This window comes from Saccopteryx leptura, chromosome 3 (genome assembly GCF_036850995.1).
Source record: "Saccopteryx leptura isolate mSacLep1 chromosome 3, mSacLep1_pri_phased_curated, whole genome shotgun sequence".
In the NCBI taxonomy this organism is placed as follows: Eukaryota; Metazoa; Chordata; class Mammalia; order Chiroptera; family Emballonuridae; genus Saccopteryx; species Saccopteryx leptura.
In genome coordinates, this window is record NC_089505.1 from 15,691,661 (window position 1) to 15,718,146 (window position 26,486).

Genomic DNA, 26,486 nt, shown 5'->3' on the forward strand with positions numbered 1-26,486 from the left:
TAAATTAATAAATAGTTGGCTAACTGGATTTCCTAGCTAATGGAATTTGGGTAATCTCATGTGGGTTGCCTCTTTTTCTTAGCGACTTTTTCATCTCCCAATAGTCTAGACCAGGGGTCCCCAAACTACGGCCCGCAGGCCGCATGCGGCCCCGAGGCCATTTATCCGGCCCCCGCCGCACTTCTGGAAGGGGCACCTCTTTCATTGGTGGTCAGTGAGAGGAGCATAGTTCCCATTGAAATACTGGTCAGTTTGTTGATTTAAATTTACTTGTTCTTTATTTTAAATATTGTATTTGTTCCCGTTTTATTTTTTTACTTTAAAATAAGATATGTGCAGTTCATAGTTTTTTTTATAGTCCGGCCCTCCAATGGTCTGAGGGACAGTGAACTGGCCCCCTGTGTAAAAAGTTTGGGGACCCCTGGTCTAGACCCCTCCCTTGAGGCCACTAGAGACATATCCCTCCCACAGTTCCCGTCTGCTGAGGTTGTGAAAGACTCCCAGTTGGGCAGCCCAGAAATTTGTTCTTGTTTCTGTAGACAGCAGAGAAGTCAATACAGACGTATAATTTTTATCCATAATTTTAAATGGCTGTAGCTACCACTATTATTAATCCAATACTATAAAAGATTGTATTACAATTAACTATATAAAGCCTAATATATTTTGCCTCAAGTTAAACGAAAAACAGATAGTTCGGACATAAGATTTTGGAATTTTTTCCACAGCACTCTACATGAGGGATGGTCAGGTGTTGTGAACACAGGTGGCCCCTATGCTAGTCTTGTGTCTGTGTGTATCAGAAAGGGACCCATATCATGAAGATGTCCCCAGAGGGGAGGATATGGGACTGTTTCTAGAGGAACACACAGGAATAAATAGGAGTCAACAGCTTGGAGCTGGGGGTGGGGTGGGGGCAGGAACAGAGTCCCCGGTACACAGACCCAAGGTGCTGACGGGAGGGCTGTGAGCAGCACAGTAAGGTAGAAACTGGCGTGTGTGTGTGTGTGTCCTTGGGCTACTTACTCGATTAGCATCGGGTATTGTACTCACATTCACATAAATGTGAGTGTGTATGAGTGTGTTATCAAGTCTCAAATTTTTGCTACCCATATTTTCTAATTTTGTTTCATTCTGTTTTAGCTGTAAAGGGTTTTTAATTTTATATAAATACATTTGTCCACCTTCTGCTTTTAAATTATTTTGCTATCAACAAAAATTCCTCCTTTATAGTTGACACTGTGCTATTCCAAACATATAATTCTTTAATTCATAGAGAGTTCGTTGAGATTATGCATATATTTTATGGTATGAAGTCTGAATTTTAGGTATTTTTTCCTTTTCTATTATATCTTGTGGTCAGTAGCTTTATTTTTACTAGTTTTTTTTATTTGATTCATCTATTTTTTATTGATATCTTATCACGATATCTGCAAAAAGTATTTATGTAGGTTCATTTTTGCTGTTTGATTTTATCATCTTAGATTTAAATAATCCTTGTGCTTATTCTTCTACTAAGAAAAAAGGTTTTATCATTAAAGACAAGGGGCCAAAAAAAACTATCTCAGAAAGGGGTAAATTACTCAAGATACCCAATTGTACCAGAAATATGAAAAACCAAAGGATGAGCTTGTAGGGGTAGAAACCCCCTTCTCCTAAACCCCTACCCCAACATGGGAAGTATGAAAGAAAGAACAAGAAAAATAGCACCAAGGTAAGAGTGCATGTCAGCAAATGCACCGGAGGGCACGCACGTTGGTGTCCAAGAGCTCTGGGTGTAAATCCTGCTTCTGCCACTTAGGAGCTGGGCGACCCTAGGCAAGTTCCCAAAGTCTGTGAGTCTGTCCACAATATGCATTAATAAATGGTGCAAATGGAAGCAAACTGCAGACTGAAGGGGAAAAGAACGAACTCAGGAAGGCCACTGTGGGCTGCTGTCGCAGGGTGGGGTAGGCTGTATGGGCGGAGCACTTATCCCACCCTATTTCCTGGCACACGGTAGGCTCCCAAAATGCTGCTGTGATTATTAAATATTTCTCAACTGGCCAACTTCACCAATTCATAGAAAACTTTTGAGTTTACCACTACATTTTCAAATAGAAAACAGTTCCCAATTTGCATGTGCCCTTTAAAGGAAACATGGGAGGTGTAATCTGGCACGATGCAATTTGAAATAAAAATGAAACCCAGGTACCATAGGTGTAGTTGTACAGTAATTTGTAACAATAGCTTGAACTCAACCAGCTCTGTAAATTTAGGTGCGTATCATTCTAGGATGAGCTCCTATAACTCCCTGGTAACACGCTGATTCTGGGAAAGTCAGGGAGAAGGCAGCTTGTTCTCTGAGGTCAATAATTCTGTTATTGTTACTACAGTAAAATAGCAATGATTCAAAATCCTCAAGAGATGAGAAGATGTGCTTAACTAAACTTTCTGGTCACTTTAAGGTTAACAATAAAACTTTCTTTCAACCCTTGTTAATATTATGGGAGGGGTCATGCAAGTTCTCTCCTCAATAAGCAAGTACGATGTCCAAACTATAATTTCACCTTCCTCTGATGATTCAGACTCTTGCTCTGCCTTAGGGTCCCCTCTGTGAACAAGGAGCATCACACCAGACTCCAGGAAGAGACGGGCGAAGCAGCTAATAAACGCTGATAGGAGGGCACATGGCAAGAGGTTATTTTTCCCCCTTAATTAAATCCCTCATGTCTAACTATTTGCATGTGTGGTAGGAAGGGAGGGTTAGATTTTCTTCTAGAAATAAAGGTGAGAAAATAATAGCACATTAAGGGCTCTGGCTTGCCTAGATTTTACTCCACTATAGGTGCGTGTGATGCCCTAAATGAGAATCTGGTGCCCTGAGAAGTGTTCGTGAATATATTTCAGCATCTAGCAGCAAACATTGCCTGCAGAAGGGCAGAAGAAAACCAACTTTGGCTACCAAGCTCTTTGTCTAAACAGTTAGGTCCTTTTCTAAGACTAGAACGTGGCCTGAATTAGTTACAGTTCTGCGGAGGTCCCGATTACACAGAATGTTTAAAAGTAATGCAGTACTAGCCAGATGGGCAACTGCTGGATAATAAAAGGATCTTTGAATAGAATGGCGCTTACCTTAAAAGCTGTTTTAGAACTTGTATTCATGATAATTTGCTCTTTTAAAGAGGATGCTAACGGTTAATTTTCCGTGGCATAAGGACTGCAGACAAATGCCAAAACTCTATTCCCGGACCTAAATTATATAATCAGAAATAGAGCATTCGAACTGCACATCAAATAGTCTCCTTTCTGGCAGACTATGAAAAAAAAATCAGCTTCAATGTTTGAAGTAGGCATTTGTTTATGTAATGCAACCAACTATGACTGCCAAACACAATAATTAAATGCTTTAACAAGTGAGAAATCTTGCCAGAATATGTAATTTGAGGGGGGAAATAAGCAGAGTTGATATGTAGCAGAAAATGCTGAATTATTTCTTTCATGCTACTCAGAAGCAGACACACGTGCTGTGAGTCTACCTGCAGAAATACTAAAAGAGAAAGGGCAGTGTCAGAAGGGACCAGTTATTTTATTTAAATATTATCTAATCTTGCAAAAATGAATTTTCACCTTTCTTTCATTATAAAATTGCCTCTGTGAAAATGAAATTAAACATCTACAGAGAAACAATAATATTTTTTTTCTTCTGTCTTTTGAAGTATCAACAAAAATTTTATTCACTTTGGCTGTGCCTGTATTTCTCCTTTGCACAGGGTAAAAGTCTAATTTTTTGAGTCTATGATAAGGTAGTGTTTTATGGCATTTAATTCTATAAAATAAATGGAGTGTTTTACCAACTCATCTTTAAAATGTTTTTGTAATTCTAAGGTCTTTGATACAATATCTGTTATAACATTCAAAGGAAAAATGATAACATAAAAAATAGCTGAAGATATTACACTCAATGCTTTAATATTGCTTAAAATAATGGAAAACATTCCTCAAACACGACATATATTATAATCAACTTAGAACATTTCAAAAGGTAAAATTTTTATGACATTTGTAAAATCATCCTTAATTTCCACGCTGACTCATCTTCAGGATCAAACAATATAAATATTCTCTGGCTTCCCCAGGGATGTTCAGGAAGAAAGGGGAAAATACAAGAGGCAATAGCAATTTCTAGAATTTGCATAGTACCTAAAATCACCTGGTAACAATGACTCATTCATATGGACATCGATGGACTCAGGCTCTAATACTCTCTCAAATGTAGAGAAAACCCAGGCAAAGAAAGTCTTCACACCACTTACAAAAGGTCAGTTAGGTAAGGGAAATACTGGATGATGACTTCTGCTATCGTCCTTCCTTTCCCTTACCCAAATAGTGGTCCCTTGATAACATCCATACACCTTTTATGTGCCTGGTAGTGTAATTTCATTATATCAAAGATTCCCCTGGTCCAAGAGACCATTAGCTCTTGACTAGCCTACTGACAAAGACTCCTAACTGGTTACCTTTTTTTTCACTCTTACCAGCAATTCATTCTCCACCCCAGAGTCAAAGTGAACCTTCAAAAAACTAAACTAGATTACATCACTCCCCTGCTTAAAACCTGTAAATACATTCCCATTGCATTTAGAATAAAAACCAAACTGCTTAAATGGCCTACAAGGACATGCATGATGTAACTAACCCTCATCTACCCTGTGGCCCCATCTCATTGTCCTGTTTGCCTACTGCTCACTGGCCTCCAGCCTCTGTGGCTTTTAATCATCCATTCTTTCGTTCATTCCCCAGCTTCAGACAGGCTACAGTGCCTTCCTCAGTCTCCTCCTGCCAGGAAAGCCCAGCCTCTTAAAAGTATCCCATTCTCTTCATTCATAGCCCTCACCACAAATTGTAATTATACACATATGATGGTCTTTAAAATTATATTTCAGCTCTACTAGACTTATATTGAGCTCCCTGTGAGTGTCAGTTCTAACCACTGCATCCTCAGCACCCACTATTGTGCCTAGCTTATGGAGACCTTCCTGAATGCTGGCTTTGTAGAAGACTGAGCAAGTGAGATAGGGAGGATTCCTGAGTTCGACCAATTCCTCTGACTTGACCAATTCCTTGACAGTCTTGGGCTTTGGTTCCTTCTTACCTTAACAGCCTTGCCTTTTCTTTTTCAAAGAACCATGTTTTAGTATGAAGGAAAGTGAAACAACGTAGACTTGAAATGTTACATCATGTGCCTCAGCCAAATGGACTACTATTTGGGGTCAACAACTCATAGAATCTTAGCTAGGAATGCTTATGGGATCCAGAGTAATCCCATTACCCATCAAACAATTAGTAAAGCCTAAAGTTTGATGAATGAACATACAGAATGTGAAGACATTTTCTATAACCTTAGCTCTAGGGCTGATGTGTTGGCACACCTGCAGGGGGCCCTGTTCACAGGGGGTTTGTGACCAGCCCTTGATGGGGTGTGGAGAGCAGTTCAGGTCTGTGTAGTTGTCGGTGGAGGCCCTGCTCAGACCCCCAGTGTTGCCATCTGGATTATTTTTGCTCCTAGGTCTATTCTTCGTTACAAACCCCAGATTTACTTTATAATGCTTTTAAAAAATATAATTAAGTGGGTCATATTCTTTATAAATTCGGTGAAAAGTCAGCGAGACTATGAAGACAGAATGTACTTAATTCATTTTTTTATTAGAAAAACATCCCCATTACTGATTTTTGAACATTGATTCTTGTTTATTTACTTTAAAAACATAAGCACATGTGAAAATAGTGTATAAAATTTTTTTCTTGATTATTTTTCTTGCTATTTCTACAAAAATCCATGGGTTTATGAAAAAATAAATAAACATCTATTTCGTTGAGGGAGCTGGGATAAAAATCAATAAAGCCGCTGCTATCCCTAAATACAAAAATCCCTTAGTGATTCCAGAAATGATTTCAAAAGGAAATGAGAAATACATTTTAAGGTCAAAATCTGGGTTAGCACAATGTCAACATGAAGAACAACGTTGGAAAGAACCTGATCAAGTTTAAGAATCATTCCCACAACCGCTTCGCAGGATTCTGCCGCAAGGAACTACATAAACACACTGCTCCCAAGAATCGGGATCAGGGACCGTGCAGGTACTCCAGGCCTCCCAGCCTTTTGTATGGGGCATTTTCACCAAGGAAATAAAGTTGGTTTTGCATCTCGTTTGCACAATTGAGCAACTTTCTTTGACTTGTCATTTGCTTTTCTGATGTTCTTGTTTAATTTAAAAAAAATCAAATGCTTGTTTTAATTGCTTCATATTAATTTTGAAATATCCCCTAATTCTTGTGAGCAGCATACTTGAAGTAACTGACAGCAAAGCAAGGTATTGAAGGGGACATAGGCAAAAATTTACCCCAAAGCCCATCTCATGGTTTTACGTGTTAACTAAAGAATAACACATGATTCCCTCTCCTCTGAGTGAAGCCATATAGGTTCAAGCAGAAGTAATTGCGAGGGAGTTGGTCATCACAGGAGGTCAGGGACTGTCCTCTGAAGAAGCTCAGATGACATCTCAGCTGCATTTTCACACCCCCCATCTGTTCAAGAAAGTCATCTCTTCTTTCTCTTTGCTCCTATCAATTTGCATCATAAAGACACATACACCCATCACCCAGCTCAACAACATAAGCCCGGATGGTTTTAGTCTCCCTTGATTTGAGGACTAGCTCTAAGTAGGGAATCTTTTTTTGCTCTCCAGAATCCACCATGTAGTTTGCAAATGTTCAAGTTAAAAAAAAAAAAAAAGAACGATGGTTTTCAAAGTGATCTTATTTTAGCCATCCAACAAAACTAGGTGGGGGAGGAAAGAGAGAAGCCCTGACAATAAGGCTTACGTTAAATGTTAAAAATAAATTAGAATTAACAATCGCTTTGAGGCCCCACTGCCTGAAAATAAAAATATTACTTCCAGATGCATGGAATATATTGGTCGCAATACTTTGCGCTAATTTTATTTACATTTAAAGTCAAAATGAGACAAATTCTGTTTTGTATTACTTTGCACCAAGTAGAAGGGCTGGGGAATCTGTCTTTTGTGTCATTAGAAGACTAAAATACTTTTCCAAAAACCAATCAAAATTTAAATACGTAAAAGAAACACAAATGTTTAAACCCTTATCATATAGTATACTTTCCCCCAAATAATCAGCTTATTTTTAAGTGATTACGTAGGAAGCATTGTGGTTTTAAAGCCCTTTGTGCAAGTAGTTCAGGTCAGGCCTGATTAGGAACACTGGCTGGAAGGCCGAACTCTCGCTTGGTCATCAGCCAGCAGGACTCCATGGAAACCAGTGAGTCCCAACACATCAAAGAAGAGTTCAGCACTCCAGAGCTGCCTGAGACCATCCAATAATAGAAACGATGCTCAATATGGGTGCAGTTTCTCAAATGGACCGTTAAATTTTATTGGAGAAGAACTCAGAATCTAGAAACTTACAAAGGAAATTGTTGGCTCTCAAAAAACCCCACAATTCCTTCTTTGGAACTAGACTACAGGGAGTTGGAAACTATTTCAGGGAGCCATAAAGAACCAACTCATTTTGCATTATGTTTAGAAGGTGTTTCGGTTGTTTAGGGCTCCCATGACAATTTATTGTTTTGTTTTTAGCAAAAGTCCCAATGCTTTCTGCCCTGTCTTGGCAGGTTACAGAGAGCAGTGAGGTTCTCGGTCAGTGGATGTCTAGGTGCCAGGACATGGCAGTGCAGGGAACCAGAAGCCTAACCTAATTCATAGAAAAGCTTTCACACCAAAGGCAACCAGCTTCAAAAATAACAAGCAGATTTTTAGACTCAATCTTCACTTTCATATTCTTGCAAAGACCTATTTGTATGGCAGTATTTCAGCTACTCTGTGTACAAGTCATCTTCAAATACATCTGCCCTTTTTTTTTGCCCTGGCTGGATGGTTCTGTTGGTCAGAGCATCGTCCAGAAGCACAGAGGATGCCAGTTCGATCCCCTGGGGATCATACAGGAACAGATCGATTCTTCTGTCTCTCTCCTTCCCTCTCTCTCTAAATTCAGTAAAATAAACATTAAAAAAAAAGAATGAATAGGGACAAAACTTCTGCCCTTTATATCTCTTCAGACACAGATCCCACAGATAGACGGGAGGTCTTGAAACCTTTCTATACCCACTGGGAAATCGGTCAAAGCACTAGTAGCACTCGATGGCAATCAGATAGTATCTCTACTTGTTGTTGTCGGGGGACCGAATATCAACTTTAATTCTAAAGGAGGGTCTGTTCTATATTTTACAGCTCCACTTTTCCCCCTGTGACTGAATTTAGTTTCTCCAAAAGCCCCTGAGCAGCACAGAGGCTGTGTAAGGAAAACCATGTGATAGCAGGTACTTTCAATGAAAGAAAATATTTCTGCGTGAATTAATGAAACATATTGTTTAGCAACATCTGTGGCAAACAGGGAAAACTACACTACTGTGAACAAGGAAAATTAATTATGCTTTGGGAGGTTGTCAGTGGATTCTGGGCTTCAAACTACTCTTTTACAAGATAACTTCTATTTGTTAGATTGTGTAGAATCAACAGAAATGCATTCTGCCCAAACCCCATTTCAGTGTTGTATTAAGACAACATAAGGCTGTCTCTTGTCATTTTGCTGAGAACCCAAGATTCAATTGAACACATACTAGAAACAAGTCACCTTCTTAGTGTCGATCCCTAGTCAAAGACTAGGTACGCATAAAGTCACATGTGGAAATTATTTTGAAAAGTCTTATCTATAGCAATATTTTAAAAAGCTGGTGCTCAAATATGTGAGGATGCTAGAAACTTGAAATCTTAGTAGTTAGGTAACACCTACGAAGGTGATACCAACCTGACCCTAATACTTGTTTAAAAAGGCCCAATTTTCACGTTGTCAGATTTAAATTGTTGGCATCTTCAGCTCCAAGCAGACAAGTTTAACAAACGAATTCTTTCTCTCTCTTTTTTTTTTTTTTACAGAGACAGAGAGAGAGTCAGAGAGAGGGATAGATAGGGACAGACAGACAGGAACGGAGAGAGATGAGAAACATCAATCATCAGTTTTTTGTTGGGACAGCGTAAGTTGTTCATTGATTGCTCTCTCATATGTGCCTTGACCATGGGCTTTCAGCAGACTGAGTAACCCCTTGCTCAAGCCAGCGACTTTGGGTCCAAGCTGGTGAGCTTTGCTCAAACCGGATGAGCCCACACTCAAGCTGGTGACCTCGGAGTCTCGAGCCTGGGTCCTCCATGTCCCAGTCTGACACTCTATCCACTGTGCCACCGCCTGGTCAGGCAACAAATGAATTCTTAAAAACAAACAAAACCACCTTTCTCATTACTCATCAGTCTTAAAAAGAATGTGTGTATGAACACATACCCCCTTTGTGAAGAAAATAAAGAATCTTACAAACACAGTTGGTGTGATGGCAATTGAACTAGGCGAGAAGACCAGATATCTTGATTCCAGCTCAGTTGCAAGCTTCTGTGCAAATCTGATGGTGTTAATCTGAGTCTCCATTTCCCTATAAGCAGTAGATATTTAGGACTATATCTTTTCCATGTGGCTGCGGTGAGCACAGAGAGGGCTAGCGATGGGTCAGCTCATTGGTTTTCTGAAGGTCAGATTCTGCACCAAGCAGAGAAGGGCATTTCATGAATAGGGAGAGGTGACAAAGAGACACAGGTTAGCAGTGAATGCACCAATATGGCCACAGCTGCACAGAGTCAGATTAGAAGCTCTTGAAGTGGGGAGCCAGTGTTATCTGTGGTGACCTCAGCTTGTTGAGAGGAAGAGTAAGCTTACCTATGTCCCTAAACTCTCTTCCCTGGGCAACGCTCCAATTTGAATATATTGGCTTACTTCAGACAACCACAACACTATCAAGACTGCAGAAAGTAGAACATTCTTCATGACCCTTTAATACTTGCCCATGTTGTACGTCTGCATTATATTTATATAACTTGCCTCTTTTATCCAGAGTATTGCTAGAGTGGAGGAAAGACTCAGAAACATATCTCAGTTGCAATGTTTTATTGTTGTTGTTGCTTTAACAGGGAATTCTTGCTCCAACAAGAACATTTCCAATATGGAAAGAAGGAATATAACCTCAGATCATCTAGGGCATAACTATTCCAGTTAAGGGATAGAAGCAAGTCACTTTTATAACAGGCAGACAGGCCCACCAAGGCCAAGTTTATACATTACAAGTTCTTTTGGCCTTACCTGAGCTTTTCTCCTATTACCTGACCTTTAGGGTCCACATACTACCACAACCAACTTCCTTGGTTTGCCAAATCATAAGGAATAAAGGGACAAATGCCACAGCAGCTGGGGGACTTACCACTTACTTTACAGCTACAGGAAACAACTGCCTCTCCCTAGTGGTCTCTGCTGGTGCCTTTATGGAACTGAGAAGACTGATCAAGCAGGAAGAGAGCTCCCTGCTTAGCCTTGACATGAATTATTAAATCAAATTATTGGAGCCCTTAAAAATATTTCAGTTGGATTTATTGGGGTGACATTGGTTAATAAAATTATATATAGGTTGGCTCAGTGGTAGAGTGTCTGCCTAGTGTGTAGAAGTGCCAGATTTGATTCCTGTACAGGGCACACAGGAGAAGCGCCCATCTGCTTCTCCACCCCTCCCCCTCTCCTTTCTCTCTAACTCTCTCTTCCCCTCCCACAGCCAAGGATCCATTGGAGCAAAAAGTTGGCCCAGGCGTTGAGGATGGCTCCATAGCCTCCACCTCAGGCACTAGAATGGCTCCGGTTGCAGCAGAGCAACGCCCCAGATGGGTAGAGCATCGCCCCCTGGTGGGCATGCCAGGTGGATCCCAATTGGGCGCATGCAGGAGTCTGTCTTTCTACCTCCTCGCTTCTCACTTCAGCAAAATAGAAAAAAAATTATATACATATATAGGTTTCTGGTGTACAATTCGGTAATCCATCATCTGTACATTGTACTGTGTGTTCACCACCCCAAGCTAAGTCTCCTTCCATCACCAGTTTCCCCCCTTTATACAGTTCTCCCTCCCCCACCCCCTTTCCCTTATCATTAAAGCCTTGACATGGGTAAGAAAAAAGTTCTATATTTTTTCTAGAGCTTTTCCCCCCTAATGACATAGTATTGTTGGGGAAAAAGGACAAGAAGAAATTCTGTCCTGTAGTGACAGTGGCATAAAGAACTGCAACTTATTTAAGTAACGGGCAACCGACAAACAGATTGTGTCTAAATAATTCTGAGTCCAGACTCATATTTTGGAGTCAGGAACACATTTTCCCATAGATATAACATTATAGAGAATAAAGAGGTTACAAAATTGCCTACATTGGTCTATTTAACTTGGGTGGTAAATACCACAAAGAGCCAGTCCTTCTAATTACAACCTAGTTCTGTCCAGCTATCCAAACCAGAAGCTGGGAAGGCATCCTCAGCTGCTCAAATATTGGTCTATCGTCCTTGAGCCTGTCTCTACAACCTATGTCTGAGTCCTAAAGATAGAGGAATAGAGAACTGAAAGTATTTTCTACCAGAGTAATTTTCACTTAAAAGTTCATGAGCTATTAAAAGCATCTCCTCAATTCTGTACAGAATATAGTATGACTATATGACATGCTCCAAAGAATAAAGCACTAACTGACCTCAGAGCAGGCTCTGTGCCTGAGTGATTCTAGATGGTAGTGTCAGCTGAACTGTGGGCACTTTTCAGCCATAGAGACCTTGGCAATATACACCAGAAGATGAAATTAACACCATAGCTGTTCATAATATGAGACATGCTCTGCCTTCCCCCAGGAGTCGAGAAATAACTAGAGGAATTTTGTAGAAGGATGGACAGTCTGCAATAGTATGTAGGGAGAAGAGCCAGAGATGGATAGATTACACTCAGAACTATGTTTTACTTAGAAAATAAGAATGCAATAATTAAGCATTTATGGACACTGTTAGTTGCTTACCCAGTGTCTATTCTCTACTTCTCCCTTCTCAACAATTTATTCTGTTTAAAAATCCACCTCCCTGTCCCTTCTCACAGGCACATGGCAGAGGTGCAGCTGATCCCACTCCCAACACCTCTGGTGGATCCTGACTAATCTAAGCCCATCAGTGCATGGCATTCTTAGGGTGGTTCTTGCTCTCCATGCTGTAAGTGGCCTTATCCGATTGGAAGAGGGACTTGTATTTCATGGCTGGGGAGAGGTTCCTCAGTTTCTCCTGGTGCATACGGACAAAGGAATCTGCTCATCCACTGGTGTTTAGTGGCCATCCTGTAATCATTTAGGAGAACCTGCTTGAGAAAGATTCCAAGAAAAATGGCAGAGCAGAAAGAATGGAGAAGCTTAAATATTCCATGATGTTCCTGAGTCAGCAAGTCAATGAGCCATTAAGGGCCATACTTCCCCAAGAGCAGTTTAGTAATTTCCTTTTGTTTTAGTACATTTGAGTAAGAATGTTTATTACAGTTGAAAATGTTCTATTAAAGTGAAAGAAGCCCAGTGAAACCAGTAAGCCACGGGGAATATATACCTTGGGGATGGGGAACGGGAGATAAAAGATGTGATAAATATAAATGTGCTTTGAATGTTAGAAAAGAAAGTACCTTGCATACTTCCAGGACTTTCTCCCTGAACTTTCACTGATAGAGTAAAATAAAAATTCTTTAGGATGTAAGCCCTTAATTTGCTATAAATATAAAATATAAAATGCTCCTCATTTGCTCTAAATGCTTCCACATTCAGGAATCACATTATCCTGAACCAAGATACCTTATTATTTAACTCAGTTACTGAGCAACTGCACAGTACACAAGAGTGAGCAAACCTAACTTGCCTTTAAGGCTAAAACCTGGTGGCGGTTGGGGGACATAAAAGTCCTCTCCATTTATCAATGTAAACATTTAATGTTTAAATTGGTGCTCCAGAGCACGGATGATTTGTTTAATCGTAAGTGTGGACGAAGTTCTGAGAAGTGGCTGGAAATGAGAACAAAAAGTTTGCTTGGCTGTCATTCATGACGGTCGGAAGAATGATCACGGAGGAAGAAAATATGTGAAAGTGTTCAATATCCCCCAGCAGGTCAGCTGGGCATGTCAGCGAACTTCCTTCCCATTTGTCTCTTTGTACTCTAAAGCAGTGGTCCCCAACCCCTGGGCCGCGGGTTGGTACTGGTCCGTGGGCCATTTGGTACCGGTCCGCAGAGAAAGAATAAATAACTTAAATTATTTCCGTTTTATTTATATTTAAGTCTGAACGATGTTTTATTTTTTAAAAATGACCAGATTCCCTCTGTTACATCCGTCTAAGACTCACTCTTGACGCTTGTCTCGATCACGTGATACATTTATCTGTCCCACCCTAAAGGCCAGTCCGTGAAAATATTTTCTGACATTAAACCTGTCTGTGGCCCAAAAAAGGTTGGGGACCACTGCTCTAAAGTGACCCCATGAGCATCATAACTGTTTTCAAAAGTGCCCGTTTCTTAGATAGGAGAGCTCATATTCATAAAAAAAATTATAAATATGAAAACTGACATTTTATTTTGCATCACATAGTTGGAACACATGGTGGAGGCTAGTCTCTAGGTATACAAAGTGATAGAACAGTTCATTGAGTTCCAAAGAAAGAAACTAGCATTTTCCTATTCATGGTTCAGGCTCACTTAACTCGACACACAGGCAGAACCGATTCAAACATGGAGCATTTACCAAAAGACTCCTGGTAAAGGTTTTTTATTTCTGCAGGAAAATGTGTTTCAGGTTCTAACGGTATATACAGGGTGGGGCAAAAGTAGGTTTGTGGGGGTTGGTATGGAAAATAATATCATAATTAAGAAATAATAATACAAGAATAAACTCAGTGTTTCGCATTCTCACAACTGTGAAGTTACTTTTGCCTACCCCGTATGGTTCCCAGCTCTGCCTACAAAACCTTTTCAACCCATAATGATGTTCAATCATTTAATTAAAAATCTTTTTAACCCATAATGTGGGCTCTAACCATAGCTTCCTGGTGTCTTATGGGAGACTATACGTCGCAGATAACGGGGAACCCTAACCAAGAAGAGGAACTGCTGAAAGGAGGGACAGGCAAAGACTTCCTTATCCGCTCTTTCCTTCTCTCGTTTCACCTAGCAAATTCTCAACCGGGCATGGGTGATGGAGCAGGACTTCCACAATATATCTAGTTCCCCTTTCTACAGGTGGCTCTTCTGAACTGTTCCCTCCTTCCTCCTCTCCCCGAGAGGCTCAAACAGGCCACCATGCTCATGGTTTCCCGTCCTCCTCTCGGGAGACGAGGCCTTACCCATGTTGTTCATTTCAGAGCGTTCCAGCTAAGCTCTTGCCACGAAATAAATAAGAATACCAAGTCTCAGAGTTTCAAAATTAAAACTGGGTTAAAATTTAAAAAGTGTATAAAATTTTAAAGTGTTATACAGTTGTTTTTCTTTTTCTTTTCTTTTCCTTCTGAAGTAAGAAGCTGGGAGGCAGAGAGACTCCCACATGCGCCCAACTGGGATTCACCCAGTATGCCCACTAAGGGGTGATGCTCTGCCCATCTGGGCTGTTGCTCCGTTGCAACCTGAGCCATTCTAGCGCCTGAGGCAGAGGCCATGGAGCCATCCTCAGCACATGGGCCAACTTTGCTTCAATGGAGCTTTGGCTGTGGGAGGGGAAGAGAGAGCTAGAGAGAAAGGAGAGGGGGAAGGATGGAGAAGCAGATAGGTGCTTCTTCTGTGTGCCCTGGTCGGGAATCAAACCTGGAACTTCCACACACCAGAGCAATGCTCTACCACTCAGCCAACCAGCCAGGGCCCTATACAATTGTCTTCTATTATTGTGGTTTTTTTCCATGAAAGTGAAGGAGGGAGACAGACAGACAGACAGGGACAGACAGGTAGAAAAGGAGAGAGATGAGAAGCATCAATTCTTTGTTGCAGCACCTTAATTGTTCATTAATTGCTTTCTCTTATGTGCCTTGACCGGGGGCTACAGCTGAGCCAGTGAGTCCTTGCTCTAGCCAGTGACCTTAGGCTTCAAGCCAGCGACCTTTGGACTGAAGCCAGTCATATCCATGATCCTGCTCTCAAGTTGGCGACACCGCACGCAAGCTGGTGAGCTGGTGCTCAAGTTGGAGACCTCGAGGTTTTGAATCTGGGTCCTTGGTGTCCCAGGGCAACGCTCTATCCATTGTGCCACCACCTGGTCAAGCTTCTATCCTTGTTCTGATATGTCAATGAAAGTCCCGAATCACTCTCATACATGATCGCTCACATCTGAATCAATCACTATAGGTTTATAGCTCATGTGTGTATCTCTAAAGTCTATAATTGAGATACATCACCTAATAAAAAATGTTGATGCCTCATTTTCCAGTTGCGGGAAGCTCTTGAGGAGATGAGGTTTGTCTGGAAGTTTAAGAATTTCAACTGTTTATGGGAACCATGGAGAAGAATGTTAGTAATGGGAACTGGCCCCAGGTGGCCCTGACTGTATTTCTGGTACAGAACGGGTTACTAGGCTGTATGTGCTGCAGGATTCCCCACCCATACCCTTATGTCTAATAAGGAAAAAATACACTCCAAAATATTTTTCAACTGAGCTTTTGGAAAACAACCCTGGCTGAGACTGAAGACTGTTTACACATAACATATGCTGTCCATACACATAATTTTCCTGACTGAATCCTTATGAGTTCCTAGTCTTTCCCTATAGAATCCTCATCTCAAATGTTCCTATGTTCTATAAAAATTCAATTTTTTTTTTTTTTTGGAAAAAGCATTTTGCTAAGAGAGAGATCCTTCTAGATCCCAGCAGCGGGGCCTGCTCTCCGCGCCCTCTGAGGTTTTATTCAGCATCGTCCCACAGAGAGACGAGCGAGGCTGTGGGCACAATGCCAAGAATTCAGTCACTGAGCCAGGGGTTCCACGGGGGACACCTTTCCACAGCCGGAGCATGGTGGTGGTAACAGTTTCCCACTCCACTCCTTGACCTCAAGAGCACGAATGTCATTCCCTGGGGAAGAAAGGCTCTTCCAAAGGACTTCACACAGTTCCATTCCACAACCTTAAGTCTGGCAGACTGGGGACACCTCTTTCTTCCTTAGGTAAATATTTCAACAAAAATGACTTTTTCTTCTACACAGGCAGCATATTGTCAAAATTAGTAAGAGTTAGTTTGTTTAAAAACAGACTTAGTGCAAGTGCACTTAAGTGTGATTTTTGGGATGGGACACACATGCTGGCCAGTGGAACTTGCCTACAACTTGTTTCAAATGATTTTTTCTTTCACCAACCCTTCTATTGTGTAAAGAGGGTGCCCTCAAACCTCCAGGAAAGACCATAGAAAATAAAGCATGGCATTTTAAACACTGGCTCTGAATATGCAGTGATTAAATAAAGCGAAGAAGCCCCTAATTAACAAAACCATTCCTTCGGTTTAAGAGGGCCACCACATTTTATCTGTACACAGGATGCTTTATGACGTGACCTCAGGCTGATTTTTACAGGACCACCCTGCCCACCAGACTCTCCCAAAGGAAAACCTGGCTGGGGGGGGGGGGGGAAGGAAAGGAAAAGTTATCTGGACTGAAGGGGCAAAGAAGAAAAAGGAAAATGCACCCAAGGATGAATGTAAGCCCAGGAATTATGAAGAAAGTGAGAATAGTTCCTAATTTGGTGTTATGCCAAGAAAAACAAAACAAAACACATGACATGTTTTAAGACTTCTCCGGGTTTAAAAGACAGTTTTATCAGAAACATTGGACAGCACCATTTCTTGGAGCTTTAAAATTTACTCTACAATATTCTTCACATTCAGAACGATGAACAAAGAAATGGGGGTTAGCCATGCCAGATGGTGGCACCAACCCGTGAACCTCCTAGACTAAAACCAACTCAACTCACTGACTTTTTAATAAAGGTACATGAAATTTCTGAATATTGAGTCAGAAGACTCTGTGAAGAGTTGTATATAAGGCGCCGGGCTACATGCCGCACATATGACCTAGCCCTGCTTCTACATTCCTTTAGTCCATTAGAGCGAGAATTAACAGCACTCAAGAAGGCATTTCAAGAAGGATTTTCAAGATCACAAAGCAGTGTCAAGAGGCAGCACATAATTAAAATTGCTAAATGAATTGTTCAGAGGCTAACTGATACAGCAGCTTGGAGGAGGGGGCAGATAAAATCAGGTTGGAGTAATTTAAAAAGGAGGAGAAATTTGAACTGAGTTTAAAAGGACAGATAAGGTCCAGATAATAGCATTACCGCTACCGCCTTCTAGCTCCATTTGAGAGGCTGCCAAGGGCCGGGCTCCCGCGGCCGCTGGCATTGTTCACGTTCTCTCCAGATTGGCAGCAAACCGAAGTCAGGTCACTGTCATGATTTCACGGATGAGGATGGCACAACACTTGCCCGGGGCCTCCCAAGAGGAAGGCGAGCCAAAATCCCCACCTAGGACCAGCTGACCCAGAGCCCCCGGGTTGCTCTCACACCAGCTCCAGGAGATATGAGAGTTCTGGGGTGGCACAAACCACACTTGTCTAGAACAGTTGATTTAAAGATGAAAGAAGAAAAAAAAAAGTAGGAGCACAGGGAACAAGCAACAACATGTTGCGGTGAGTTTTGGACCGCAGACCTGGTATAATTCACCCAGCACTTGGGGTGGACCAGGCTGGTGGGCAGAGTGAACTGGATATTTCAGAGTTCAGGAAAACCAAAGAGAAAGAGGCTCTGGTTCTTCCGCCCAGAGGTGGCAACACGGAAGCCTGCCTGCACATGGCAGCTGGGGGCAGCGTTTCCCATTCCGAGCAGTAAAGAAGCTGCCGGACTTGGACTTGCACAGGATTTGTAACTCATCCTGTTTCAAAAATTACTAGTCGTGTGACTGTGGGCAATGGCGTCAAACTCTGAGAGCTTCAGTTTTCTAACCCATACAGTCCAACTCATGATAATAACCGCATAAGGCTAGAAGAATCAGAAAAAGTATATAGTATGATATATAGTTTGTGGTAAATGCTCAAACGTCCCCGTTTTTTTTTTTTTTTTTTCCTTCACGAAGGCTATGGAAACAGAAGAGAAGAGACAGATGGTAAAGTAAATTTAGTGAGATTTGGTGGCAAATTAGATATTGGGGTTTGGGGTGAGGATGAGGACAAGAGAAAGATGTCAAGTCCACATTTGAAATGATAAACCTGCACAAAAATATCTTCATTTTTCTCAGAGAGGAGTTAGGAAAAAGTGGCAGTTTTAAAAACAAGTGATCTTAAAGGCGACTGGAAGATCCCCACTTGAAAACACCCAGAAAATGGTTAGAAATGAGCCAGGAGGCTTAGGAAGAGAATGGAAACCAGACAAAAACAATTTGGCAATCATTTGCCTGAGAGCCTGGTTGCTATAATATTCCATTTATGAGGACCTTGTGGAATGGCTAAACTGTTTTCCTTCGCATGACTATACTTTAGAAATCAAAGGAATATATATGAAGTTACAACATTTTAAGAAACCAGACCCCACATTTTTCTAAGACAAAGAATATTAAAAGAAAATAGCCTACTTAATACAGGCCTTAAGATCAATTGCAACTCCGTGTCTCTCAATTTTAAAACACAATGATTGCTTTAATACCCTACTTAACTCTAAAACTCTATCACACACGTAATCTTTCTCCAGAACAGGCTTTCCTTATCGCATAGGAAAGGCATGAGGGTGTAAGGGAATAATAAAACACAGATTTCCAAAAGAATGCAGACCTTGAAAAATGCATCTGAAAATAGGATGGTTGGGATCTGAATGAGAGAGAAGATAGGGGTCAAGAACATAGGGGGAGGTGAGGTGGGCTTTATTCTGTCAACATGAGTACGGGTCTTAATTACCGAAAGCTGAGGGGAGACTTCTGTTTAACTGACTTCTTAAGCTTGGTGAATCTGGTCCAACACGTCTACAAGTTTCTCAAATATTACAACTAATTCTCTGTTCCAGACACTAGATTCATTATCCACTGCGGCTGAAAGCAGAGCCGGTGCCTCTGAGCGCGTCTGGTTCTCTTGACATTTTACGTGATGGTCTTTCCACACCTGTAAGATGGTCCCTGGCAGGTCTGCCCAAGGGTCGTTGTCAGCTGCAGATGTGAAAAACCTGAAACCTTCATGCTATTCTATGTGGCTTCTAAAATACAATTACCTAGTAAGAGAATAACTTGTTAACCTTTAGGTATCTAAAGCATAACACAGCTTTGAAACATATAGAGGAAAAACTGATAGAGATAAAAGAAAAAAATTGACAATCTACTAACACAAAGGAGAGTGCCAAGACGGCTCTCCCTGAAAATGACAGGCCCAGCAAAGAAAACGTTAGGTAAGGATATTGATGATTTGAAAAACAATGAAATGATTTTGATTTAATTCATAACTTTATACCCAATCAACAGAAAACAACCATTATTTTCAAAAACATAAAACATTCACAAGTGAACTATTTATATAGGAGGTACATCTCGTTGGATTACATTTCTAACCTCTCGATGCTCTAAATTTCTGGTACCACTCTATCCCATGCTGCTTCGCGGGACTGGTATTTGTGTGCGCGCGTTACCTCCTCTGACTCAATTCACCATCGTCGCTACAAGGGTAGAACACTTGTGTTCTTGCCTTTGCACCCCCCACAATGTTTCGTGCTTCATACGTAGTACTTGATATGAAGTGGGCACTCATTTATAAAATGATCTTCCTGGCACAGATTGCTTTTAACGCCGTATCAGTAACAACTACGCTAAGTTAATTTGTGCTGTTTCTTTTCCAAAACTGTGTCACGTAAGGATTTCGTCAGACTCTATCCGACGTTATTAGACTGGAAGTAGTTTATTTATTTATTATTTTTTTAATAATTTTATTTTTAATGGGGCAACATCAATAAATCAGGATACATATATTCAAAGATAACAAGTCCAGGTTATCTTGTCGTTCACTTATGTTGCATACCCATCACCCAAAGTCAGATTGTCCTCTGTCACCTTCTAGAAAGTAGTTTAAATAGCAAAAGATCTAAGGAAATTTTCTTCTGCGTTAGAATTTCAGATGACTGAATGTCATCCTTTGCTGATCCCTGAGCCAGTGGCTTAGCTAAGTGCATCAAGACACCCCACACGCTTTAGATGGGACACACAGGTCAGAGTCACACCCTAACCAGCACACTTGAGGGCGGTCCCGTGCTGCTTACCCAGTTGGCGCCCTTGGAGCTACTGTATGTCTCCTCCTACAGGGACAGGTCACAAAATGGCTTCAGTTCATTTATATTTCTTCTATAACTGATGTCTGTGTTCATGCTGCTTACTTCTTCTTTCCCGTACTTGACTTAAATCTGCATTTACCAAACTACTTGCCACGGAACAACATAGCAATAAGTTAAAAAAAAGTAGTAGGTGGGCCAGGTTGCTGTGGCGTGGCAGAAGGTATTCCACGGTCCAGTAAGTATGAGAAACCCTGCTATTAATACCTCCATGTTGAAACATACTGTCGAGGGCATGACAGGAAAGGCTCGGCAGATTTTGCTGAAAAAGAAACTCATTGACTCTCCTTAAACCCCAAACTTATTTGACCAGGCAGCCCCTCCCCCTCCTTGTTTTTGACAAAAACCTACTGTCATAATTCCACAAAGTTGAGGATATAGTGTCTTGAAAATTCCCTAATACTCAATGTCAGAAATGGGAACTGGATCCTCATTCCAAAGGCCATCCCTTCACGAGAAAACACGTACATTTTTCTTTAAACCTGTGTCCTTTTTCTCTTAGGAATGGTTGGGGACCTCCACATCCCCTTCATCAGACATCACAAAGGAACCACAAGGAGGAAGTCTTCCCCTCTGGCCCCCACGCTCCCCAGCCCTATGGGTGTGGAGTCTCTACACCAGCTTAAGGCATGCAAACTTCTAAGTGATAGTTTTAAAAATATTTAAATTGTGGTAAAATACACACAACATACAATTTACTATCTTAACCATTTTTCTTTTATTTTAGTGAAAGGAGGGGAGGCAGAGACAGACCCACATGCGCCCCGACTGGGGTCCACCTGGCTAGCCTACTAGGGGGCGATGCTCTGCCCATCTGGGGCCCTTGCTCTGTTGTGACCCGAGCCATTTTTTAGTGCCTCATGGAGCCGTCCTCAGAGCCCAGGGCCAACTTGCTCTAGTTGAGCCCTGGCTGCAGGAAGGGAGGAAAGAGAGAGAGAAAGAGAAGCGAGAGGGGAAGGAAGCGAGAATCAGATGGATGCTTCTCCTTTGTGCCTTGACCGGGAATTGAACCTGGGACTTCCACATACCGGGCCAATGCTCTACCACTGAGCCAACCAGCCAGGGCCTTTTAACCATTTTTGAGTGCACAGTTCAATAGTGTTAAGCATATTCACACTGTTGTACAACCAAGTTCCAGAACCCTGTGATAGGAGACACATTTTAACAGAGGAGAGGTGCCTAATACTTAAGAGTCAAATCTGTACATTTCTCGGAATGCCATGATTTTGTGCTGTATTTTTGGTAACCACAATATTTAGTTATTATGGCACTTTTCACCTTTGATTATTTATTTAAAAACAATAATTTCCATGATCCCACTATGTCAAGAAATCATCAAGGGATTTTGTTACAGAAGAAACTGAGGGAAAGCATTGCAACAACTTCTTGAAGATTCCACACAGCACCAAGTCCCTGTCCTCTGGCGCTGTGCCGGCATTTGTACTGATGGGTATATTATTAGCAACGTCTAGCTCAATACAACAGCTTATTTATTCACATTATGAATAATTTATGCTGTAGCCACTGGTTAATTCCTCTATTAGCTGCCTTCCAACAAATCCATCTGCCCTAAGTAAGGCACTTAGAAGGCCCTGGGAATACAGTGGCAAGGTTACTTATAGGACATGTGAAGGGATGTATAGTGTGGACTCCTCCCTAAGCATGCCTTCACCATGTTGTTTGTAGACTTAGGGGTGAAAAGCCACAATATTGCAATCCCACAAAGCCCTCAGCTTCAAGACTACACACTTCTGAGTTGACTCGGAACCAGCTACCGACCTGGGATGGGTTCAATGTGAAGTCCTCCCGCAACTGCTCATGAAGAGGCAGTCAGAGTCCTCAGACAGGGGCATAAGACACTAGGGCGACACTGACTTTCTAGAGAAGAACACAAGCACACAGTGGGGCCACAAGGCACCATGATGGCAGCGCTTAGTCAAGCAAATATAGGGGGAAAACACCATTTGTGAGCTTCTGTATCTTCACTAACAGCACCTCACTTTCCTGTTCCTCCACTCAGCTGTCTAAGGGGCTTGGCATTTGCAAGCAAGAACAGTCAAGGCCCTGGCTGGTTGGCTCAGCGGTAGAGCGATGGCCAGCATGTGGAAGTCCTGGGTTCGATTCCCAGTCAGGGCACATAGGAGAAGCGCCCATCTGCTTCTCCACCCTTCTCCCTCTCCTTCCTCTCCATCTCTCTCTTCCCCTCCTGCAGCCAAGGCTCCCTTGGAGCAAAGCTGGCCCGGATGCTGAGGATGACTCCATCGCCTCCGCCTCTGGCACTAGAATGGCTCCAGACGCAATGGAGCAACGCCCCAGATGAGCAGAGCATCGCCCCCTAGTGGGCATGCTGGGTGGATCCCAGTCGGGTGCATGCGGGAGTCTGTCTGCCTTCCCACTTCTAACTTCAGAAAAATACAAAAAAAATAAATAAATAAAAAAAAGAACAGTCAAGATCAGGATGCCTGAGTACCCTGGTGCCCACTTTTTGCCCAGGGACATTTGTTTGGTATCTTTCTTCTCCTCGGACAGCTCTAGGCTGTGGACTTCTAGTGGCAGCTTCTCCCTGACACTCTCTCATCAGAGAACTGGGGCAGGTGAAACCCTGGGTAAGGACGCACTGAGAGTCAATGCAGGGGCCAGGATACTCAGAAAAAAAATTAAGAGTATCTGAATGTGCGTGTATTCGTATATATTTTTAGTGGTACTTCAAAAGTGCAGTCTTGAAGCTGAATCACACACACATACACATCATACCAACAACAAAAAAAACCTAAATAATGCATTCTGTTCCTCTAGGGCAGGGGTCCCCAAACTTTTTACACAGGGGGCCAGTTCACTGTCCCTCAGACCATTGGAGGGCCGGACTATAAAAAAAAAACTATGAACAAAACCCTATGCACACTGCACATATCTTATTTTAAAGTAAAAAAACAAAATGGGAACAAATACAATATTTAAAATAAAGAACAAGTAAATTTAAATCAACAAACTGACCAGTATTTCAATGGAAACTATGCTCCTCTCACTGACCACCAATGAAAGAGGTGCCCCTTCCAGAAGTGTAGCGGGGGCCGGATAAATGGCCTCAGGGGGCCGTATGCGGCCCGTGGGCCATAGTTTGGGGACACTTGCTCTAGGGCAGGGGTCCCCAAACTTTTTACACAAGGGGCCAGTTCACTGTCCCTCAGACGGTTGGAGGGCCGCCACATACAGTGCTCCTCTCACTGACCACCAATGAAAGAGGTGCCCCTTCTGGAAGTGCGGCGGGGGGGCCGGATAAATGGCCTCAGGGGGCCACATGTGGCCTGCGGGCCGGGCCATAGTTTGGGGATGCCTGCTCTAGGGTCAACAAACTATGCAAAATAGGTTCTGATTTTTCAACAGTTTCTGTAGATTAATACCACCTAATCAAATACTATTAACTGTTGGTTGATTTCTTCTGTTTATACCCCTGGACTTAGGTCTTCAGTAGCTGGAGCTCAATTTGATTAAGTGATACCTGTGGATACGCTGGCTTGCTTCCCCAGAGAGGACAGCTCTTACCTATGGTTTGTATGTAACAGGTTGGTAGACCATCATTTTATATTGTATCCTGTAGATATTTTTTGTATAAATGTCCAGACACTTGCCAGTCTGAGAACTAGAAGTTTGGTAGTTCACTTATATACCCCCAAAACAATTTCAGAACACTTTAGAGGTATCTAACATGATTTTTCTTTGGAGGGTGGGTGAGGATGTTTATCATTTAGTAACATGCGATTTACATTTAAAATAAATAGCTGTTCTAGAAATACAGGGATCGTTTTCTTGCAGGGGTGCTGGGAAGAGGGAGCTTGGGGTAGCTTGAACCAGCCTGAGACAGGATGGGTTGAGGGGAGCCCAGGAGGACCACTAAGATGGATAAGGTCATTGGATTATCTTTTTTGTCGTTGTTCTAGAAGACTACAACGATTCCTTCCAGCCCAACCGTCTGTTTTTTGAGGAAAGGATAAATTGAGTCTCAAGATGGGAACTGAGCAGCACAAGGTCACCTCTCCAGGGACTGGGGACATGCCCTTCCAGTGCCCGGTCTCCACTGTTACTACCACAAACCAGAGGCCTGGAGCCTTGATATGTGGAGAAGGGGGTTGGGGGTGGAGGCAGTAATGACTCTTCCAGAGGAGGGAATTACCGGTAGCTCATTCATTCTTTCAGCAAACATCTCCACCTCTTTCATATGTCTGTCTGGCTTCTTCTGAAATATAGAGCAACGAACAAAACATTCAAAGATCCTGTCTCTCAGGGAGTTTCTATTTGAGTGGGCACCTATTTTGAATAAGCAGTCCCTCAGACATGCAGCACACTTACTTTCAATCAACAAGTGCCTTTTCAGAAGGTATTCTGTGCACAGTTTATATGGTCACTGCCGTTGGAGGGGAACAAAAGATATTTCCCCCAAAATTAGATCATGGTTTAAGAAACAAACAAAACCAGGTCAGTTGCAGTAATTGAAAATGTCATACACGCAAGAATATAGATCAGCAATTATGGAAGAAATAAATAAAATTCTAGACCCCAGCAGTAGCGAGGAGGCGGGGAGGCACTTTCCGGAGGAATGCTCAGCCCTCAGGCAGAAACGCTCGTCCAGACCGGAGTCCTGAGTCCAGTCTTCCTTTCCCTTCCCTTGGCTTCCATAGCACATTACACAGCAGAGTATCACCGGGTCTTTCAGAGGAGAACTTTGTTATTTTATTCTAGAAAAACATAATGAAGGACCACAGCTATCTAACCTAAAAATATGTCATTTCTTTCTTTGTAGCTAGAACCGTGCATCTCACTGGTGGGCAGACACGTCGATAAACTCATTTACAGAGAAGATAATCACTTATGAATAAAAATGATTACTCCTTTCCAGGGGAAAAAAAAAGTACTCAAGTAACTGCATCTGTCACGTATGTAGAGCCAGCCCGACTGTGACCCACTGAGGACGGCACTCTCGGGCTTTGTGTACGTATGTAGAGCCAGCCCGACTGTGACCCGCTGACGGTGGCACTCTCGGGCTTTGTGTACGTATGTAGAGCCAGCCCGACTGTGACCCGCTGACGGTGGCACTCTCGGGCTTTGTGTACGTATGTAGAGCCAGCCCGACTGTGACCCGCTGACGGTGGCACTCTCGGGCTTTGTGTATGTATGTAGAGCCAGCCCGACTGTGACCCGCTGATAGTGGCACTCTCGGGCTTTGTGTATGTATGTAGAGCCAGCCCGACTGTGACCCGCTGATGGTGGCACTCTCGGGCTTTGTGTACGTATGTAGAGCCAGCCCGACTGTGACCCGCTGACGGTGGCACTCTCGGGCTTCGTGTACGTATGTAAAGCCAGCCTGACTGTGACCCGCTGACGATGGCACTCTCGGGCTTTGTGTACGTATGTAGAGCCAGCCCGACTGTGACCCGCTGATGGTGGCACTCTCGGGCTTTGTTTATGTATGTAGAGCCAGCCTGACTGTGACCCGCTGATAGTGGCACTCTCAGGCTTTGTGTACTTCGGATTTTTCTTCCATAAAAACATATTAAAAATTATATTTTACGACTGCATTGGTATAAAGAAAAATATAATTCAGGCTGGATTCATTATGATAAATTCACTACTATTGTTTTCATTTTATCTTGCTTCTAAAAGAAATTAAAATTAAAACATTTTTATGGCCACTAAAAGCATCAGAGACCCTGGGCACTGTGCCTAATGGATAAGTCAACTCTCAACCACAGACTCTTAAGGTTTAAGTTACTCAGCATTATAGTCATAAGTTTGGCAAAAGATCTTCTGGGACTTTCTTGCCAGTAATGAAGATGTGCAGTAAGAAAACCATTGTTTTACCAGTTAACAAAACACCAATGAACTCTGACACAAGCAAAGTCACCTTTACTCCATTAAAATACCATTTGTCTCAGTAATAACTTTAAGTACGTCAAGAAGAATAGTGTAGTGTATCAAATATTTATAATTCCAATAAAGCATTATTATTTTGCTGGTTAAAAGCAACAAAGTTCTAATCCATTATAACACTTCAGCTTTTTGTTGTCGTTGTTGTTCTACTATTTGTTTAAACAAAAAGACCTGGTATAAAATTGAAAATATAAACTTGTAAATAAAAAGTGATGATGCTAGGCCTACCAACCCGAGTTTCTTCATATGTTCCTACTGTCCTAGA

At 42.1% G+C, this 26,486-nt stretch overlaps 1 protein-coding gene across 3 annotated transcripts in view; it reads right to left on the bottom strand.

Moving 5' to 3' along the window:
• PLEKHG1 (pleckstrin homology and RhoGEF domain containing G1) overlaps positions 1-26,486 on the bottom strand; it is a 229,699-nt gene that overhangs the window by 141,953 nt on the left and 61,260 nt on the right. The gene's annotated exons all lie outside the window — the stretch shown is intronic.